This window comes from Zingiber officinale, chromosome 2A (genome assembly GCF_018446385.1).
Source record: "Zingiber officinale cultivar Zhangliang chromosome 2A, Zo_v1.1, whole genome shotgun sequence".
Taxonomy (NCBI): domain Eukaryota; kingdom Viridiplantae; phylum Streptophyta; class Magnoliopsida; order Zingiberales; family Zingiberaceae; genus Zingiber; species Zingiber officinale.
The window spans coordinates 1,515,837-1,522,785 of record NC_055988.1 but is presented as its reverse complement, the minus strand read 5'-3'; the positions used below and the strand labels follow the sequence as shown (position 1 = coordinate 1,522,785).

The 6,949-nt window shown below is 38.0% G+C and overlaps 1 pseudogene; it reads right to left on the bottom strand.

The window, feature by feature from the left end:
- Positions 1-1,201: 1,201 nt before the first annotated feature.
- LOC122040466 lies at positions 1,202-6,745 on the bottom strand (annotated as a pseudogene).
- Positions 6,746-6,949: the final 204 nt, after the last annotated feature.

Here is a 6,949-nt window from a genome sequence, read left to right as displayed (position 1 = left end):
AATTTGATTTAACCCCAAAAAAATTCACAAAACCCTATATTTAAGTTAACCTGGGTCAACCCGAACCCGACTCAATCCGAAAATTTTTAACTCTCCAACCCGAACCCGACCCGAACCCAAAAATACCCAACCCGAACCTGATTTTTTTTTGGTCGACTTGAGTTGAGTGATCGGATCGGGTTCATTTTTACACCCCTATATAGTTGGAAAATTTTAATTTTAAAAAATAATTGAAATTAGAAAATATTACAAATAATATTACAAATTATTAGACTAAGCTTAAAATTAAAAAATAACAAGCTATACGACCAAAAACATAATTTTTATATATATATATATATATATATATATATATATATATATATATATATATATATATATATATATATATATATATATATATATATATATATATATATATATATATATATTAAAAAAACAATTCCCGCCTTGTCTGTTGTATAACATCTCCACTCTGCTTCTTGAAGCTCCACCAGAAATTCATCAGAACGTGGGGTCGAATTATGGAGATATCGGGGCATAAATCTCTGGATCTTGTATATCTTATCTCACCCCAACACTTACTTTCTTGGCTATCGTGATTTATTTTTCTTGTGATAACCTTGGGTTGGGTGCAACTGGAACGCTAGGATGAACGATTTTGTCTTTTGCCATTGAAGCTCCACAAGAAATTTCCTCTTCCTTTCAAAGCTAATTAATGGTCGTCTCTTCTCCTTCCAGATCCACCATCGCCACCCCAAGAACTCCCCAGTCAGTAAGGATCTCTGCCGCCGCCACAACCCCGACTGCATTCGCATGGACCATGCAATACCTCCTCTCCGTGTCCCGGACCGCCGGCCCAGACAAGATCCGCACCGCGTACCGACAGCTTGGACTCCGGTGCCACCCCGACACATGCCGATCGCGGGCCGGCGAGGAGCGCCGCCGCCACTCGGAGTCGGCTGTCCGCCATAGTGGAGGCTGGCGGTGAGGAAACGTGGGGGGCCCAACTTCGCCACGCCGACTCGGCGAGTTGATGACTCGGACGGCTGCGCTTGGATCTGGCGAATCTAGAAATAGATTTGGGTCTCCAAATATCTCGGAACGCCAATTACAAGGACGCAGCACGCAACTGTAAATGATAAAAAAGAAAAACACGTAGCAACTTGAAAATAGAAGACATCACACCTAAATTGAAGATGCCTACACGACGTTCCTGTTGGGCACAAGGTATCTGTCAGATTACAACTACATAAGTCGACCAAAATGCATAACCAACTGTTAAACTAAGAGGTTCCAAGTGGACCTAATCGAGTTAGTCTTGTGATGGTCAAAAGAATTCACCCAAAATCTACTAGAGACGACTATGAGATTGTCCATAGATCAGCAGAAGAACATGGAACTAGAAACATTCTTATCTAAACGAGGAAGTTCCGGCACTGGAATTGCTCCGGGTGCGGTATGCTGCCGTCCACCTTGGCTGGATGACGAATCAGATAAATCTTCAAATTTCACAAATTGCCCAATTTGTGCCGCAGCCAAGTGAGCATAACAGATGGGTGCAACTGCATCGCAAAAGAAAAATTATATATAGAGATAATTATAGCGAGGAACAATACAACAAACTACACAAATCAAGAAAGAAATATCCAGCTTACCAACAGATATCGCAGTTGTGCTCCTCTGATATCTGAACATTTGGACATAGTTTCGATGTATCAAACATTGGAGAACTAGAATATTAATTACGCGTAAACATGTACACTTACACATAAGAAAGGGAATGAACAAGCTCCTGCAGGGAATCAACAGTAAACCCAATCTCATCCATTAGCACATGGTAATGAGTGGGCCGAGTTGTGCCCTGCAGAATCGCAAACACCAATATAAGAAAAATTTGAATTACTCATATAGCTCTAACACATTGAATTCAACTGTTGAAAAGAGAGCTTACAATCATGCCAGCATGAGCGCACATGTAGAAGTCATAGTTCTTAGGATGACAAATTTTGTTATCGATAACAGTCCCTGCAATCCCAAAAATATGCAAATTTAAAATTGAAGAACTATATTTTGATGGAGGTAAAAGGCTCAAAAAGTAATAGAAAATTGAAGACCAACAATAATAAAATACATACCAGGTTGGACATTGTCTGGTGAGTTTGGAAGGAAAAACTTGGTATGATGATTTTTCTGGGCAATTATCAATGTAAACTTTGGAGACCAGTGTTCATCAAGAAACTTGCAGGCCTATAGATAGTAACACCAATTTGAACAAAATCAGGATTCAATTGACATCAGCATATGTATTATATATACATTGACATACCTCAATAATTTGATCAAATTCAATGTTGAGGACTTGAGTAAACTGTGATTCACTAACACCATCCCTGAATATATATCAGGAACTCATCACAAACAACTCAAACATATTGGAAAACACACCCCATCAAGATACAAAAAAGATCCATATGCATTAATCCAATACTAGAAACTAGAACAGAGTTTACCTGAAAATGATAATGTTTTCTGGTTTTCTTTTTCCTGAACTGTTGTAGAAATCGACCATCAGCTCCCTACATCATAGATAATGGCTTCCATTTAAAAGAAGAATAATACTCAGTGAAGAAGCTAAAGAAAAATAATTTAGAAACGTTAACAAACCGAATTATGCCATTGTCATATTTCTCTCCTGTATTCCCTATTACAGGCTTAAAAAGTGAGTCTATCATTTCGACCTTAGGAGATTGTGTTCGCACAGAAGCTCTATAGCGAGAAATAGATGGCCATTGCCTTGAGCTTACAACCTTAAAACCATACAAAATGGATAGGCATGTAAGAAATAGCAACAGAAGACTAGTTAGCAAAAACAAAGCAAATGCAAACAGTCATTATAGTCACATATTTAGAGAAGTATGGAAAGCAGTAGAAATGCAGCCTGTTAAATATACCGCAGCAATTGAAGGAATATCCGAATGCCCAGGAGATCCATGCGAAACATCCATACCCAAAATGATTGTTGGTGTATCGGAGACTAGAGGAATGGCTGATGATCTTTCAAGTGACAAGAGTTTATACCACCCATCTGTGTAGGAAACACAAAATGTTAGAAACAGATCGAGAAGAGGGTAAAATTACTAGACACTGAGATAGCATATGGCACCTTTGCATTGATTTTAAGCAGCACATTGGTAAGGTACTGGTCATTCACTCTTGTAGGGGCGATACATTGAGAAATAATTCCAGGATCAGCAGTTAGACATTTGAGCTTCCATGGACCTATTCATGGATTATGTTTAACCTCAAATATATATAATGATACAATAAAGACCACACAAACACAAACCATAAATATCTGAATTCTTCCTCTCAGATAAAATGCAGAGGAGAAACTTTGGATCACCAGGTAAGTTTTGCTTAACTTGCCGGAACATTTCCTCCGCTCTGGCAACAGGTGGTGCCCTTCTCATCGAAGGATTTTCCTCAAAAATATGCTGGAAAGGTTCTTCCATTGACTGAGAAAGAAACAATGTTAGCATTTAAAACTCCATGGGAAGAAAACTAATGCCAAAACATACAATGCCCTTCATATTTGCGCATTTTAGCATGTCACGTATGAGGCTTGAAACATCACATCGAGCAGAGAAATTAACAACAGCCCATCGGGTGATTCGAGCTGGCTCCATCAATTTCTGAAAGAAGTAAACATTTTAACTACAAGAATAAACTTGTTGAAAGCAAAAAAAGTATCAATCTTCAAAACAGCACACCTTTTGGTTAAAATTCCATCTCCCCCTTGATGGCATAAAGTCCTCTCCATTGCCAACTCTGAGCTGCAGCATTTGCTTTAAATGTCATACATAAATAACCTAAAATCAACATGTAAAAGTATAAATACAAAACATAAAGCCATACCCGGGGAGGCTGCAATACTCTGCCTTCTATTTGAGTAAAAGTGGTGGCAATGCTAACACCACATGCACGTAGCAATGGGTCAGCATCATAATTATTGCTCCTCAAAGCCTATCATCCAAGAATAAGCATGAAGAAAACAGCCTACAGGCCATACCAACAAAACTAATCTTATAGATTGGCACATACCTCGCCGAGGACACTCATTCGTTCTCGAGGCTTCTGCCTCGACTTTTCCACAAGGGAAGCTCTTTGAAATGTTGATAGAGATTTGGTATATCTCTGTAGTGATACTAAGGAGCAGAGCTGAATAGTTTGCCAAATTTGTTAGCATAAAATAAAAGTTAAAGCGAAGTGGAATGAGCTTGCAAACCTCAAGGGGCACATATGTTGGTCTTTTTGGCTTTCCGACATTCAAGCAAGGAAAATCAGCAGAGTAACTCAATTGCATTCTCCGATGTCTCACAAAATAATCATAAACAGTTACTTCGACTGCATCTGAATTTCCATTTCCATCATTTCCATTTCTCAGCTTTAGAGTGAATCTGAAATGTTAAAATAAACATAAAAAAATAAAATCATAAAGGTATTTCTCAATAAAATTACCTATCAAATTTTAATGGCTTATCAACCTCCACTCATGGCTACAAAGTACAACAATAAAAAACATATTTGCCAACAGGAGGAAGCAAGACCAGTTCCAACCTTGTGGCAGATGCATCAGCATTATACAAACAGTAATGGTTTTCAGAGAGCAAGATTAGTTCCAAACATAGGCCGAGAAAGAGGAAAATTCTGCAGTGCCACTTCCAAACAATAAATTCTTATCGCCAAAGGAAGAAACACAGAAGTTGTACAAACTCACATTTATATAAAAGAAGCTTCTTTCTTACAATAATGCTTCATAACAAATAATGAAACAAGACAACCTGGAAAAACTCACATTTCATCTTTGCAAGGCTTGTCACTTATCCCAATGATTTTAAATTCTTGATTGGTATGAGTTGTCTTCACTCTCAAATTTTTCAAAGTTCTTCTAGCCTACCAACAACAAAGTGTGAAAAAATAATAAGATCTCAGAAGACACAATATGAATAATGAAGAAGGTAAGATGAAACAGGTTGCATCAATAGGTATATTATATATAGGCATTCAATAACCTAGAACATAAAAATAAAGAACAAATTCTTAATCACCTTGTTCCAGTCCAGTTGATTTGGATTCTTGACATTTTGATTTGCGAGGAGAAAGTCAACCACTGCGCCAGGCTTCACAATCATAGTAGTAGAGACATCTATATTCAACATATAAGAAAGATAATAATATTTTTAAAACAATAAACTGATTGAATGACAATGCAAGAAAAAGCAAAAAAAGCAGAAATGTAGAGAGATTGTAAGTGCTTACCAATATTCAAAGAAAGTCCTCCTTGTGAAGTTCTGAAACTTGAATGAAAACCTCTGCATCCAATGACTCCACCACCAATGTCAGTAAAGCTTTTAGGATTGTTTTGAAAAAATGATTGTCTCACAAGAAGACATCCCCTAAAAATGTATTTTAGCAACTATCAGAATGCAACAAACAAACCCACGATTATGTAATTCATAATTTACAATAAATAATTAGAAGGAAATTCGCATACTGTTTTGCAGCATGCTGTCGCAGAATAATATCAAGAACCCGTAAAGCCTCCTGAGAGTTCTCAGTGTCATTGCCTTTCAAGGCTGCAGCAATGGATTTCATAGGTATTTTAGCTGCAAAACTCAACAAAACCTTGAAGGTTTTAGTATGCTTTGGACGTCTGGCACGTTTGTGATCACTTTCACCTGGACTATTATTTCCAGCGTTTCCATTGCCAGGAATTCTAGGTCAAAGATAGATAACAAATGTAATACACATGTTAGGTTGGGAATGGATTACCCAGCAAATGCAAGGTTCATTAAAAAAAACTATTACCTGTTTGAGGACAGGTCCTCAAGCACCACAGTGAATTCGTTATTGACTTGAGGAAGGGCACCAAGGGTGAATAGAGACTTCTCACCATCATATGCAAAATCCTTTTTTCCTAACTCTGTGTCATATGTCTGGTGCAGTTTGTCAATAACTTTCCTTCCAACACCCTTCCCATCCACAGGACGATCGTCTTCATATTTCAGTGCCACCTAATTTAATAACAATAACAATTTCAAACACTAATAAAATTCAACATTATCAGGAAAGAGGTAAACAAGGAATAACGATAACCTACGCTGTAGTGGTAAAAATAATCATCCACGTTTCTGAGAGAAACTTTAAAATGATTTGTCAAAAGCTGCACAGCGTTGCCCTTTCTTCCAATGCCAGGTCTAGCCATTGGACTCCTTTTAGGTTTTGTGGCCTTCATGGGGTTAACATTAGGAGGAATGGAAGGAGGCGGTGGCGGTGGCAAATTATCGAAGTTATCAGGGTCAGGTTTAACCTGAGGATCCATCTTATCCGTCTTCAATCTAGCCTAAACCCCTGATGAGGTTACCAAAAAACGGCCAAAGATCAATGCTGGAAACTTGAAGCAACAGCGCTTCGATCTAACAACAAAATATCAAAGAGCAGCGTTGAATAAACCCAAAACCCTAGCGAAAAAAAAGCGATTGCTGCGCCAACAGAAACCGTCGAATCTTTCAAACCTAGGGAAGAACGCTAGCGAACACACCAATCTCTACGAAACGGCCATTGCTTACCTCGAAAGCGAAGAAGATCTGCAACTCCGTGCGCCGTTCCTTGCCGTTCTGCTGTCTTCCCCTGGCGTCTCTTCTCTTGAGCTAGTGAGCTAGTTACTACTTGTAGTACACCCACCAAGAAGCCGCAGTGCCAAAAAAAAAGCCTGCCCGCGTAAAAAATATTATACGTTAATATTATTTAAATCAACTATTTCCTTTTTGTTCTTCACATTTCTAGAACTGTAAAAGTATCTGACAAAGGACAAAGCTATCTTCCTTAAAAGCACAAAAATCCAAAAAAATAAAAGTAAAATAATAATCTTTAATTGATGAAGTTG